General features: G+C 45.6%; 1 pseudogene; it reads left to right on the top strand.

The window, feature by feature from the left end:
- The first annotated feature begins 12,918 nt into the window (after positions 1-12,918).
- Positions 12,919-14,741, top strand: LOC120048649 (annotated as a pseudogene).
- Positions 14,742-15,452: the final 711 nt, after the last annotated feature.

The following is a 15,452-nucleotide window of genomic DNA, read 5'->3' as shown; positions in this document are numbered from 1 at the left end:
GTGACACACTCCCCTGTTCATTGTCCTTCTAGCTGCTTGAATGAAAGACAGGTGTGTAGTCAGTGCAGTAACATGGGGACAGTACACAATGTATTTGATGAGTATAGTCATGCTTATATAATACAGGTGGGGAGGAAGTTTGTTCAGCAGTTCCTTGTAAAGCACATGTATTGTACCCAACAACTTTGGCTCACCGCTGTGCTTGGCCAGGGATATGCATCCAACCTATGCAGACATGTAGGTAGGGGCGGGGTCAATAAACTGGAGGAAATAGCTATAGTGCTGCCATGGCAAAAATCAAATCTAACTTTATTTATATAGCACATTTCTTAGAGGATACATTTGCATTTCAAAGTGCTTAACAAATTAAATAGTATAACAATAAAATAAGTGGACATGAGACTAATTGATTAAAATAAATATAGAATGGTATAATTTTTTTTTAAATAGTATGACTAAAAGCACCTTAAGTAAAAGCAAGGCTAAAAAGGTATGTCTTAAGATTCTTCTTAAAAATGTCTCCAGTTTCTGAGGCCCGCCCTCAAATCCTCCGGCACACTGTTCCAAAGGCCAGGACCATAGAGGCTGCTTTAAAGATCAATAAAGCAATTCTTTTTTTAATCGTTTCCAAAACTGACAGGCAACCATAAAGGCTATGTCAGGCTGCAGACTTAGGGTGGCTCAGTTGTTAGAGCTTGGTTCCTGCAATGTCAGAGTTGTGGGTTCAATTCCCACAGGGGTCCAGTTTGCAAAAAGTAAGAAATGTATGCATTCTGGATAAGAGGATCTGCTAAATGACAAAGGGCTTTTAAAAATGATTTATTGTAAATTGGACTGTGGTGTGTTTCTGGTTCCCCTTTGTTTAATACACCTGTCTTAGAGTCATCGCTCTCTCAGCTGGTCTGCTGGCCACAGCAATCCGCATTCCCTCGCCTCCCCCCAAACAGGATACCACATGTACGCCACTGCCAGTCTCTGTCGCTCAGTGTGTGTGTGTTTGAGTGCGGCCCAGCGCTCCTGCGTCATTGTGCTTTGGGTTATCTGGGGCTGTGGTCTGCCCCACTTCCAGGAACAGGAGAGCGCACAGTTTCATCTTGAGAGAAAGAGAGAGAAAGAGAAAGAGAGGAACCATGTTCAAGTGTGTGATAATCTCACCGTTGCACTGAATGGAGACACTTGTTACTAGGTTAGTTAGGCGTTGATAGCTTTTTGAGGAATGTTGGCAGAGGCACCTCGCAAATACTCATCTGGGGACTCTTTTTAATCAGAACTGATGCCATTCTCATTGTGCTGCAATAATGCATGTTTGTCGTCTACTCACATACTCCACAAATACATGTTTACTATGTGACAAAGACTCTGCTGCAGATTCATTAATTCCGCTTCCTCACTGCATGGGAGAACCTAGTCAGATGGATGACCTATTATCACTGTAATCACTTGAGTGCCAATGTTGATCTGGTGGGAGTTTTTAGACAAATTAAGATGGTAGTGAAGTGCCGCTACTGTGGGCTGCGTACAGACATATAGTGCCTTACGACAGTATTCACCCCCCCCCCCCCCCCCCCCCCGCTTGGCTTTTTTCCTATTTTATTACAACCTGGAATTAAAATAGATTTTTTGGGGGGGGTTGTATCATTTGATTTACACAACATGCCTACCACTTTGAAGTTGCAAAATATTTTTTTTTGTGAAACAAACAAGACAAAAAAAAAACAGAACTTGAGCGTGCATAACTATTCACCTCCCCCAAAATCAATACTTTGTAGAGACTCCTTATGCAGCAATTACAGTTGCAAGTCTCTTGGGGTATGTCTCTATAAGCTTGGCACATCTAGCCACTGGGATTTTTGCCCATTCTTCAAGGCAAAACTGCTCCAGCTCCTTCAAGTAGGATGGGTTCCGCTGGTATATAGCAATCTTTAAGTCATACCACAGATTCTCAATTGGATTGAGATCTGGGCTTTGACTAGGCCATTCCAAGACATTTAAATGTTTCCCCTTAAACCACAAGTGTTGCTTTAGCAGTATGCTTAGTGTCATTGTTCTGCTGGAAGGTGAACCTCTTTCCCAGTCTCAAATCTCTGGAAGACAAACAGGTTTCCCTCAAGAATTTCCCTGTATTTAGAGCCATCCATCATTCCTTCAATTCTGACCAGTTTCCCAGTCCCTGCCGATGAAAAACATCTCCACAGCATGATGTTGCCACCACCATGCTTCACTGTGGAGATGGTGTTCTCGAGGTGATGAGAAGTGTTGGGTTTGCACCAGACATAGCGTTTTCCTTGATGGCCAAAATGCAACATTTTTGTCTCATCTGACCAGAGTACCTTCTTCCATATGTTTGGAGTCTCCCACATGCCTTTTGGCAAAACGTGTTTGCTTATTTTTTTTAAACCTCTTTGGGCTAGACGTGCCGCTAGCGCCCCACCTTGACAACATCCGGTGAAATTGCAGAGAGCGAAATTCAAAATACAAAAATCATAATATTAAACATTCATGAAAATACGTGTCTTACATCATTTAAAAGCTTAACTTCTTGTTAATCCAGCCGCTTTGTCAGATTTCAAAAGGCTTTACGGCGAAAGCATACCATGCGATTATCTGAGGACAGCGCCCCGTAATACAAAAGCATTAAAAACATTTTCCAAACCAGCAGAGGCGTCACAAGTCAGAAATAGAGAAAATAAATCACTTACCTTTGAAGCTCTTCCTTTGTTTGCAATCCCAAGGGTCCCAGCTACATAACAAATGGTCGTTTTGTTCAATAAAGTCCTTTATATCCCAAAAAAGTCAGTTTAGTTGGTGTGCTTGATTCAGTAATCCACCTGTTCCCCTCTTCAAAATGCATACAAAGGAATCCCAAAAGTTACCAATAAACTTCGTCCAAACAAGTCCAACAACGTTTCTAATCAATCCTCAGATACCCTAATATGTAAATAAACGATAAAATTTAAGACGGAGAATAGTGTGTTCAATACCGGCGATAAATAACGAAGTGCGCACCCTCATCCACACGCGCCACAAGACTACAGTCAAAATGAGAGCCACCTAGGAAAACTACAAATTCTAGCTCATTTTTCAAAAAACAAGCTGAAACCCTTTCTAAAGACTGCAGTTCCTATGGCTTCCACTAGATGTCAATCTGGGAGGATTTCCTTTGTTTTTCCCATAGACAGCCATTATGGGTGGTCACCTCCAAAAAAAAAACATCTGGATGTATTCTCCTCAGGTTTTTGCCTGCCATATCAGTTCTGTTATACTCACAGACATTATTTTAACAGTTGTAGAAACTTCAGAGTGTTTTCTATCCAATACTACCAATTATATGCATATCCTAGCTTCTGGGCCTGAGTAACAGGCAGTTTACTTTGGGCACCTTAGTCATCCGAACTTCTGAATACTGCCCCCTATCCCTAAAGAAGTTTTAAGCAATGGCTTTTTTCTGGTCAGTATTCCGTAAAGCCCAACTCTGTGGAGTGTACGACTTAAAGTGGTCCAATCTCCGCTGTGGAGCTTAGCAGCTCCTTAAGGGTTATCTTTGGTCTCTTTGTTACCTCTGATTAATGCCCTCCTTGCCTGGTCTGAGTTTTGGTGGGCAGCCCTCTCTTGGCAGGTTTGTTATGGTGCCATATTCTTTCTATTTTTTAATAATGTATTTAATGGTGCTCGTGGGATGTTCAAAGTTTCAGATATTTTTTCTATAACCCAACCTTGAACTGTACTTCTCCACAACTTTGTCCCTGACCTGTTTGGAGAGCTTCTTGGTCTTCATGGTGCTGCTTGCTTGGTGGTGGCCCTTGCTTAGTGGTGTTGCAGACTCTGGGGCCTTTCAGAACAGGCATGTATACTGAGATCATGTGACACTTAAATAAAGTCAACCTGTGTGCAATCTAACTAATTATGTGACTTCTGAAGGTAATTGGTTGCACCAGATCTTATTTAGGAGCTTCATAGCAAAGGAGGTGAATACATATGCACACCACTTTTCCGTTTTTTATTTTATTTTTGAAACAAGAACATTTTTCACTTCACCAATTTGGACTATTTTCTGTATGTCCATTACATGAAATCCAAATAAAAATATATTTAAATTACAGGTTGTAATGCAACAAAATAGGAAAAACGCCAAGGGGGATGAATACTTTTGCAAGGCACTGTAGCTCTTGGCTATTTGCGCAAGGGATAAGTAGTTTCCACTGGATCAGAGCATTATTTTTTTCTCCCTTTCATGCTGAGTGGTTATCGAAAGAGAGCTAAAAATGTTTTTCAAATAGTCTATGTTGAGGATGACCTTGTCATGACCTTGTCATTCTCAATGGATGTAAAAACAGACTTAGTTGACTCGCTGTTTGAGGTGAAGAAAAAATTACTTTCAGAAGTTCCACTGTGGTGGTGAGTTAAGACGATCAGAAATACTATCAGATCCCCAAATGGGCACATTTGTGCCTATATTTCCGCGCAGGCCAGGTAGCCTAGGCCTACTTGTATGTATGGTCAGGTGCTCGTCCTTGCTCAACATTAACAGAAGCGCTACAAATTACAATTAATAAATTGACAACTCCTAAATGGAATGAAATAAACCAAAACTTGTTCCTCAGAAGTGTAGCCTAGGTTGTGCGATCCTCAAACAACATGTACACTCCGACAATGAGAATGGTAAAAGACTGTTGTAGTAGTAATAAATTGAATGCATTAACAGAAATTACCATAAAACATTGTAGACTAGAAATTGGGGAAATTAAATGTACTACTGGTGATTCTGATGAGCAATCCCCGCGGCCTCCACAATGGATTAGTCCACTGAGACAGGAGTGAATCCATCAGGTCACTTTTGCCATAAAAATATATATTATATACTGCTCGACCAACAGCCTATCGACCAAACAATCGACAAGTCGACTAAATGGGGTCAGCCATTTAGACAGATACACTTGTGAATGTGGTGAAGGGCATTTGTACGGTGTGTGTGGTGATGGGTGTTTCTCACTTACCGGTAAGGGGAGCTAAGAGGAAAGAACTGACACACATGGCCAAACCATTTCTGTTTTTCTGATCAGACGGCTGAGTGGCTTCACTGTGCTGTATGGCCGTTAGTCAGGTCAGATTGCGAGAGGGGCGTCAACACTGTTGCACGTTTTACTGTTATGAGACTGTCTTGTGGTCATCTTCAGTTGCACCAGTCACCACAGTGCCGGTTAGAACTACACTTGTATGGAGATGGGTTTCAATTACAAAGACAAACTGTCATCCCTATTGTGTCTTTCTCTATGTGAAAGATTTGTTTACTCAAGTTGAATAAGAAATGAGGAAAACAAGGTTGTATTGGCTATGGTTTGTTGACATGTTTTGGTCTGTGTTACACTAGCTACACGGATGAGATGGCTGGTTGTGATTGGTTAGAACTGCCTTCTGCATTGACATCAGTCAAACACCCACCTCCAAACCTCAGGCTCTGTATAATGTTACCACATATCTCCACACCTGTGCTATGCATTGTACGTGATTTTGTGAAAGATGCATCCATCCAGCCACTCTGTGTGTGTGAATATGAAGGTCTACGGTGACACAGGTTGATCAGAGATGAATAATGTCTCAATGATCAGTCTGTATTAGTAACATACTGCCCTGTATAACACAATATACTCCTAATGCATAATGTTAGGTTGAATTACTCATAAGTGCAGGTAGGCACGCACCTGTCTTCAAGAGAGGCAGGTCTGAGATCCACCCAAGGCCGTATGCTGATAAGTGTTCTGTTAGGACTTGCCTTAAATCAAGCTCAGAAAGAATGTAATGTTTCGGCTTGGCACCCAAATATTACTTTAGCTGTCAAGTCCGTCTCTCTCTGCCTGGCAAAACAGAGCTAAGCTGTATGACCTCTCCCTATCTCTCACACGAGCCCTCCAACATAAGTTGTGAATTATTATATATATTTTTAGACCTGTGTTCACTTTGATGTTGATGCTAAGGGAATTGTTGGTTCAAGCTATGGACTAGTACTAAAATTTCTACTGAACAAAAATACAAAACGCAACATGCAACAATTTCAAATATTTTACTAAGTTACACTTCATATAAGCAAATCAGTCAATTGAAATAAATAGATTAGGCCCTAATCTATGAATTTCACATGAGTGGGAATACAGATACGCATTTGTTGGTCACAGATACCTTAAAGGTAGGAGCTTGGATCAGAAAACCAGTCAGTATCTGGTGTGACTACGATTTGCCTCGTGCAGCGCAACACATCTCCTTCAGAGTTGATCAGGCTGTTGATTGTGGCCTGTGGAATGTTTTCCCACTCGTCTTCAATGTCTGTGCGAAGTTGCTGGATATTGGCAAGAACTGGGACACGCTGTCGTACACCGATCCAGAGCATAAGTTGTGAGTTTTATATATATATATATATAAAAAAAATGTTAAACCTGTGTTCACTTTGTTGATGCTAAGGGAATTTTTGGCTCAAGCTATGGACTTGTACTACAATTTCTACTGAACAAAAGGCTCTGGTGATATCAGCGGATAATTGGCACGACAATGGGCCTCAGGATCGTGTCACGTTATCTCTGTGCATTCAAATTGCCATTGATCAAATTAAATTGTTCGTGGGCTGTAGCTTATGCCTGCCCGTACCATAACCCCACCGTCACTCCATTTACAACGTTGACATCAGCAAACCACTCGCCCACACAATGCCATACATGTTGTCTGTGGTTGTGAGGTCGGTTGGACGTACTGCCAAATTCTCTAAAACGACGTTGGAGGCGGCTTATGGTAGAGAAATGAACATTCAATTATCTGGCAAAGGCTCTGGTGAACATTCCTGCAGTTAGCATACCAATTGCACGCTCCCTCAACTTGAGACATCCGTGGTACTGTGTTGTGACAAAACTACACATTTTAGTGGTCTTTTATTGTCCCCAGCACAAGGCGCACCTGTCAAATCTAATTTTATTTGTCACATGCGCCAAATACAACAGGTGTAGACCTTACCGTGAAATGTTTACTTACAAGCCCATAGCCAACAGTACAGTTCAAGAAATAGAGTTAAGAAAATATTTACTAAATCAAAATAAAGTGAAAATAAAAAGTAACACAGTGGAATTACATAACAATAACGAGGCTATATACAGGGGGCACCGGTACTGAGTAAATGTGCGGGGGTAGCAGCAGTATAAAAACAAAGGGGGGGGGGGGGTTCAATGTAAATAGTCTGGGTATCCATTTGATTGATTAATTGTTCAGCAGTCTTAAAACTTAGGGGTAGAAGCTGTTAAGGAGACTTTTGGACCTAGACTTGGCGCTCCGGTACCGCTTGCCGTGCGGTAGCAAGAGAACAGTCTACGAACAGTGGGTTAACTGCCTTGTTCAGGGGCAGAATGACAGATTTTTACCTTGTCAGCTCAGGGATTCGATCTTGCAATCTTTTCAGTTACTATTCCAACGCTCTAACCACTAGGCTACTTGCCACCCAATTTGCAACCAAGCTTTAACTTCCTGACTGATGTCTTGAGATGTTGCTTCAATATATCCAAACCGTAGTCTGGCTTTTTATGGCGGCTTTGGAGCAGTGGCTTCTTCCTTGTTGAGTGGGCTTTCAGGGTATGTTGATATAGGACTCGTTTTACTGTGGATTGCTCCCAAGGATGAACCAGACTTGTAGTCTACAATATTTTTTCTGAGGTCTTGGCTGATTTCTTTTGATTTTCCCATGATGTCAAGCAAAGAGGCACTGAGTTTGAAGGTAGGCCTTGAAATACATCCACAGGTGGTGCACCTCCAATTGACTCAAATTATGTAAATTAGCCTATCAGAAGCTTCTAAAACCATAACATAATTTTCTGGAATTTTCCAAGCTGTTTAAAGGCACAGTCAAATTAGTGTATTTAACTTTCTGACCCACTGGAATTGTGATACAGTGAATTCTAAGTGAAATAATCTGTCTCTAAACAATTGTTGGAAAAATTACTTGTGTCATGCACAAAGTAGATGTCCTAACCAACTTGCCAAAACTATAGTTTGTTAACAAGAAATTTGTGGAGTGGTTGAAAAATGAGTTTTAATGACTCCAACCTAAGTGTATGTAAACTTCCAACTTCAACTGTATATTGCTGCTACTGTATGCTATTGAACACATACTGTTATGTTCTAATGAGACAAAATCCTTTTGGCTACTGGTACATGGTAACATGCTAACAAAATGATGACTTTGACCAAATCCTGGGGTGAAGTGAGCCAGGTTGAGTTCAGTTTGCTTCAACAGTTGCTACGTTATGTGACTGTTTGTACTGAACCAGATGTTTCCTCAAAACGGTGCGCACCGTTTTTCAACAGCCTTTGAGGCACGTTTGTTCCTATTTGGTGGGTGTTGCCTGATCAATATCGGTGTGACCATTTATAGTCGCAAAACTCATGCAGCACAAACGATATATACGGTAATCGCCCTCTGGGCCACCGTAATCACAACTTTTTTAACTGGTCATTTAGTACAGTACCATTTTTGTCGTACTTAACACACGCCTGGGTTGAACATAAAGCTGGGGTTATGGTTAGTTTTAGTGTTAGTGTTGAGGCTACAGTTACGGTTGAGCCAAATTGAGTTATTATGAGTACGTTAAATGTTTATTATGAGTTGGATAAACTGATTGATTGGTTGAATTATTTTCAGTTGGGTAAACTTGTTATTTTGAGAGATGGATAAATGTATTATTCTTGTATTATTCTGACTTAACTCAATATCTCTACTCAACAACAATATTTCAAATTGAGGTTGGTAAACGTATTGGGCTAGAGTTGAGCTGGGATGTTGACATGAAGCTAGGGTTAGTTAGGGTTGAGGGTTAGGGTTTGGGTTGAGCAGGGATGTGGACATGAAGCTAGGGTTAGTTAGGGTTGAGGGTTAGGGTTGAGCAGTGATGTGGAAGAGAAGGTTGGGTTAGATTTAGGGTTGAGGCTAGGGTTAGGGTTCGGGTTGAGCAGAGACTTGGACATGAAGCTAGGTTTAGGGTTGAATCTATGGTTATGGGTAAGATTGGAGTTGAGACAGGGTGTAGACTTTAATCTACTGTCAAGGTATATTTATAATAAATATAATAAGTTGGACTACCCAAGTGTGTGGTTATATTTTGAGTGTTTTACTGTATATTAATTGCATACAGTATAACTTATGTAATGATTCAAAATCAAATTTTAAGACAGCCTTGTATGACTTTTCAACAAAACCCCTTAAACCCAGTTTACTTGTTTACAAAGCTCAAATTGGCCTTGGTAGCAGCAAAGCTGTGTTTGTCGACTTCTCCAACAGAATACCAACGTGTGAACCACACAGCTGTGTTGCAGTCATGTTGAGGTCAAGATACAGTCTGAACTGCATAGAATACTGGTCATCTCAAACCGGCAGTTGTAGTGCACTGTACATGTATCACTGTCTCCTGTAAGAAATTCAATCAAATCTAGATGTCAATAACCTGCACTTTAAAGTACTGGGACTAATGACAACAGATATTTAGCTTTCTGCTACCTTCAGGGTGTCACGTCCTGACCATAGTGCTTATGTGTTTTGCTTGTTTTAGTGTTGGTCAGGACGTGAGCTGGGTGGGCATTCTATGTTGTGTGTCTAGTTTGTCTGTTTCTGTGTTCAGCCTAATATGGTTCTCAATCAGAGGCAGCTGTCAATCGTTGTCCCTGATTGAGAATCATATATAGGTGGCTTGTTTTGTGTTGGGATTTTGTGGGTGGTTGTTTTCTGTGTCAGTGTTTGTGCCACACGGGACTGTGACGGTTAGTTTGTTTTGTTATTTTGTAATTGTATATTGTTTTCATGTTATTAAATCATGGAAACTTACCACGCTGTACATTGGTCCTCCGATCCTTCTCGCCTCTCCTCGTCCGATGAGGAGGACGAAATAGACTGCCGTTACAGAACCACCCACCAAACCCGGACCAAGCAGCGTGGCAACGGGCAGCAGCGACAGCAGCAGCGGTACCAGGAGGAATGGACATGGGAGGAAATTCTAGACGGTAAAGGACCCTGGGCAGAGCCAGAGGATTGTCGCCGCCCCAAAGCGGAGCTGGAGGCAGCAAAAGCGGAGAGGCGGCATTATGAGGCGCTAGCAAGGCAGAGCGGCTGGAAGCCCGAGAGGCTCACCCAAAAATGTATTGGGGGGGGGGCTAAAGGGGAGTGTGGCGAAGTCAGGTAGGAGACCTGCGCCAACTTCCCGGGCTTACCGTGGAGAGCGAGAGTACGGGCAGACACCATGTTGTGCGGAAGAGCGCACGGAGTCTCCTGTACGTGTGCTTAGCCCGGTGCGGTACATTCCAGCTCCACGTATCGGCCGGGCTAGAGTGGGCATCGAGCCAGGTGCCATGAAGCCGGCTCAACACATCTGGTCTCCAGTGCGTCTCCTCGGGCCAGTGTACATGGCACCAGCCTTACGTATGGTGTCCCCGGTTCGCCAGCACAGCCCAGTGCGGGCTATTCCACCTCGCCGCACTGGCCTGGCTACGGGGAGCATTAAACCAGGTAAGGTTGGGCAGGCTCGGTGCTTAAGAGCTCCTGTAAGCCTTCACGGTCCGGTATATCCGGCGCCACCTTCCCGCCCCAGCCCAGTACCACCAGTGCCTACACCACGCACCAGGCTTCCTGTGCGTCTCCAGAACTCTGTTCCTCCTCCACGCACTCTCCCTATGGTGCGTGTCTCCAGCCCAGTACCTCCAGTTCCGGCACCACGCACTAAGCCTCCTGTGCGTCTCCAGAGCCCTGTACGCACTGTTCCTGCTCCCCGCACTAGCCTTGAGGTGCGTGTCTCCAGTCCGGTACCACCAGTTCCGGCACCACGCACCAGGCCTACTGTGCGCCTCAGCAGAGTCGGTCGCCTGCCCAGCGCAGTCTGAGCTGCTTGCCTGCCCAGCGCAGTCTGAGCTGCTTGCCTGCCCAGCGACGTCTGAGCTGCCTGCCTGCCCAGCGTCGTCTGAGCTGCCTGCCTGCCCAGCGTCGTCTGAGCTGCCTGCCTGCCCAGCGTCGTCTGAGCTGCCTGCCTGCCCAGCGTCGTCTGAGCTGCCTGCCTGCCCAGCGTCGTCTGAGCTGCCTGCCTGCCCAGCGTCGTCTGAGCTGCCTGCCTGCCCAGCGCCGTCTGAGCTGCCTGCCTGCCCAGCGCCGTCTGAGCCGCCTGCCTGCCCAGCGCCGTCCGAGCCATCCGTCTGCCCAGCGCCGTCCGAGCCATCCGTCTGCCCAGCGCCGTCCGAGCCATCCGTCTGCCCAGCGCCGTCCGAGCCATCCGTCTGCCCAGCGCCGTCCGAGCCATCCGTCTGCCCAGCGCCGTCCGAGCCATCCGTCTGCCCAGCGCCGTCCGAGCCATCCGTCTGCCCAGCGCCGTCCGAGCCATCCGTCTGCCCAGCGCCTTCCGAGCCATCCGTCTGCCCAGCGCCATCCGAGCCATCCGTCTGCCCCGAGCAATTAGAGCCGTCCGTCAGTCAGGAGCCGCCAGAGCCGTCAGTCAGTCAGGAGCCGCCAGAGCCGCCAGCCAGTCAGGAGCCGCCAGAGCCGCCAGCCAGTCAGGAGCCGCCAGAGCCGCCAGCCAGTCAGGAGCCGCCAGAGCCGCCAGCCAGTCAGGAGCCGCCAGCCAGTCAGGAGCCGCCAGAGCCGCCAGCCAGTCAGGAGCCGCCAGAGCCGCCAGCCAGTCAGGAGCCGCCAGAGCCGCCAGCCAGTCAGGAGCCGCCAGAGCCGCCAGCCAGTCAGGAGCCGCCAGAGCCGCCAGCCAGTCAGGAGCCGCCAGAGCCGCCAGCCAGTCAGGAGCCGCCAGAGCCGCCAGCCAGTCAGGAGCCGCCAGAGCCGCCAGCCAGTCAGGAGCCGCCAGATCCGCCAGCCAGTCATGAGCTGCCCTCCAGTCATGAGCTGCCCTCCAGTCATGAGCTGCCCTCCAGTCATGAGCTGCCCTCCAGTCATGAGCTGCCCTCCAGTCATGAGCTGCCACTCAGTCCGGAGCTGCCACTCAGTCCGGAGCTGCCACTCAGTCCGGAGTTGCCCTTCAGTCCGGAGCTGCCCTTCAGTCCGGAGCTGCCCTTCAGTCCGGAGTTGCCCTTCAGTCCGGAGTTGCCCTTCAGTCCGGAGTTGCCCTTCAGTCCGGAGTTGCCCTTCAGTCCTGAGCTACCTCTCTGTCCTGAGCTACCTCTCTGTCCTGAGCTACCTCTCTGTCCTGAGCTACCTCTCTGTCCTGAGCTACGTCTCTGTCCTGAGCTGTCTCCTAAATCTAGGGGGGACCTTTGTGAAGGTTCCTAGACCAGGGTCGGGGGCGAGGGTCGCCACTCAAAGGACGCTAAGGAGGGGGACAAAGACAATGGTGGAGTGGTGTCCTCGTCCTGCGCCGGAGCCACCACCGCGGACAGATGCCCACCCAGACCCTCCCCTTGAGTTTTAGGGGTGCGTTCAGAGTCCTCACCTCAGGAGGGGGGTACTGTCACGTCCTGACCATAGTGCTTATGTGTTTTGCTTGTTTTAGTGTTGGTCAGGACGTGAGCTGGGTGGGCATTCTATGTTGTGTGTCTAGTTTGTCTGTTTCTGTGTTCAGCCTAATATGGTTCTCAATCAGAGGCAGCTGTCAATCGTTGTCCCTGATTAAGAATCATATATGGGTGGTTGTTTTCTGTGTCAGTGTTTGTGCCACACGGGACTGTGACGGTTAGTTTGTTTTGTTATTTTGTAATTGTATATTGTTTTCATGTTATTAAATCATGGAAACTTACCACGCTGTACATTGGTCCTCCGATCCTTCTCGCCTCTCCTCGTCCGATGAGGAGGACGAAATAGACTGCCGTTACACAGGGTCAACTTCATTCCACACCATGATGGAAACTGCTTCGTCATAATGCTGACCTTGGCAGTGCACCTTTTGCCTCTGATTGGCTTTCTCTTGACCAATCAAACAGTTCCATTAAACGGGGCGGCACACCTGATTCTGCATATATACCAGGGGTGCAGATTAGCCCCTTTCATCGACAGGATCATACAGCAACCATGATTTCTCTGGTCTTCGTTCTGCTCATTGGAGCCGCTTGTGAGTATAGTAATGATCATAGAAAAAAGAACAGGACTGTGTAATGACACTAACATCACAAATGTGTTTCTTTGATGTTATTAAGAAATATGTTGTTGTTTTATCATAGTGCTATGCTTTTCCATCTCAAAAGCTGAGGTAATATAGCTAAGAATGTGCCTGCTCTCTGTTTACAGTCGCCACGGAGGACGACAAGATTGTCGGAGGGTATGAGTGCAAGGCCAACTCCCAGCCCCACCAGGTGTCTCTGAACTCTGGGTACCACTTCTGTGGTGGCTCCTTGGTCAATGAGAACTGGGTTGTGTCTGCTGCTCACTGCTACAAGTCGTAAGTACACTCCCAAGTGAACTGCTAGCAATAACATATTGAGTCAATAACACCTTGCAACAATTTGATAAGCTTAACTTTTGCCAAACTAAAGGACTCAAGTGAACTACACATTCACATGAACTCTCTCTCTTTCAGCCGTGTGGAGGTGCGTCTGGGCGAGCACAACATCAAGGTGACTGAGGGTAGCGAGCAGTTCATCTCTTCATCCCGCGTGATCCGTCACCCCAACTACAGCTCCTACAACATCGACAATGACATCATGCTGATCAAGCTGAGCAAGCCCGCCACCCTCAACACCTACGTGCAGCCTGTTGCTCTGCCCAGCAGCTGTGCCCCCGCTGGCACAATGTGTACCGTCTCTGGATGGGGAAACACCATGAGCTCCAGTGAGTGCAGAACCTGGGTCAAAGGTTACATGTGCCAGTTGGTCATCTTCATGGTGACTGAGTGTGTTTAAAGGCATTGAAAATATACTATTAGAAACGCAATGCCATTATATATAACCATAACTCTCCTCCTTCTCCCTCTCTCCATTCTTCCATTTCTCTGTCTGCTTTTCCTTACAGCTGCTGACAGCAACAAGCTGCAGTGCCTGAACATCCCCATCCTGTCCTACAGCGACTGTAACAACTCCTACCCTGGCATGATCACCAACGCCATGTTCTGCGCTGGATACCTGGAGGGAGGCAAGGACTCTTGCCAGGTACTTACCACACTGATCTCAATTTAGTGGTACCACAATGATGACTTTAAATGTACTTTTTCAATTGATTAGAAATTGATAATGAAATAACCAATTCAAATCACGTGTCTCCCTTCTTTCTCTCTCTCTCTCTCTCCCTTCCTCTATCTCTCTCTCGATTTCTTAATCTTTCTCTCTTTCTTTCTCGATCTCTCTCTCTCAGGGTGACTCCGGTGGCCCTGTGGTGTGCAATGGTGAGCTTCAGGGTGTTGTGTCCTGGGGTTACGGATGTGCTGAGCCCGGTAACCCCGGTGTCTACGCCAAGGTAAGACAGAAAACTGGTTTTCCTGTTGTGTTTGAGGAAAACATCAAAATACATACATCACTGTGATATCCCTTGGTTTCCTGAAGGAAAAAGACATTGTCTATAAAACATTGATTGATGGTTCTTATGTTGCCTCCCATTGAGTGTGTCCAATAATGTCTTCTTCTTCTCTTCCTCCAGGTGTGCATCTTCAATAACTGGCTGACCAGCACCATGGCCACCTACTAAGTCTGATCCTAGCTTCGGTCCTCCAGCATGGTCCCAGAACTCTACAACATCCTGTGCAGTTCAACATCTACCTTTTATACTGGAGATTAAATACTAATGACAAATAAAGCATTTAACATCATTTGAGTTACTGTGTCTATTCCCAAGGTATAAAACTTTAAAACTATAAAAATTAATATACTGTAGAAGGTACTTCTTACATGCATGTGTAGCGTGGTTCATTCTGCGTTGTGTGTTTTTAATTAGGACGCTGCCACAACTGATGGTCTGCTCGTTGAAATCTTTTTATTTGCCCTGCACACGAAGAGACAACACACACATTACCCTTGGTGCAGTCACAGCTCTCCGGCACCTTGCTAGCCGAGGGTCAGGCAAAAGAGAACGATAAAGTGGTATGGGAATACAGATAACCCGCGATGGGCCAAACCAAAATATACAAAACTTTTACAATCACTTGTATGTACAATATTGGTATGAAAAAGTGTTTGTACACCAAATAAAAACATTAGCTATGCAGCTGTAATTAAATAAAAAAATACACTGAATTATTATTATTATTATCAGATTATTAACATCCCCTCTTGACCTGGCCTATTTGAATTGGTCCTTGTGTGCAATTTGGTGCGTAATCTAGGGGAACAACATCACACTGCTACATTCACCCCCACTGTTTTACACTAGATTATAGGCCCAAAACAAAACACATTACCTCAAAGGTAACAAAGCAAAGAAAGAAAAAAAATTCACACCCACAGGGCGACAGAGTAACCCAGTGTAGTCCCTTAATTCTAGACCCACAAATGGTCGATCAGCTGAAAAGCTATCCCGCGAA

Source organism: Salvelinus namaycush, chromosome 5 (genome assembly GCF_016432855.1).
Source record: "Salvelinus namaycush isolate Seneca chromosome 5, SaNama_1.0, whole genome shotgun sequence".
In the NCBI taxonomy this organism is placed as follows: domain Eukaryota; kingdom Metazoa; phylum Chordata; class Actinopteri; order Salmoniformes; family Salmonidae; genus Salvelinus; species Salvelinus namaycush.
The sequence above is the reverse complement of the archived record's forward strand: the minus strand, read 5'-3'. Positions and strand labels throughout refer to the sequence as shown.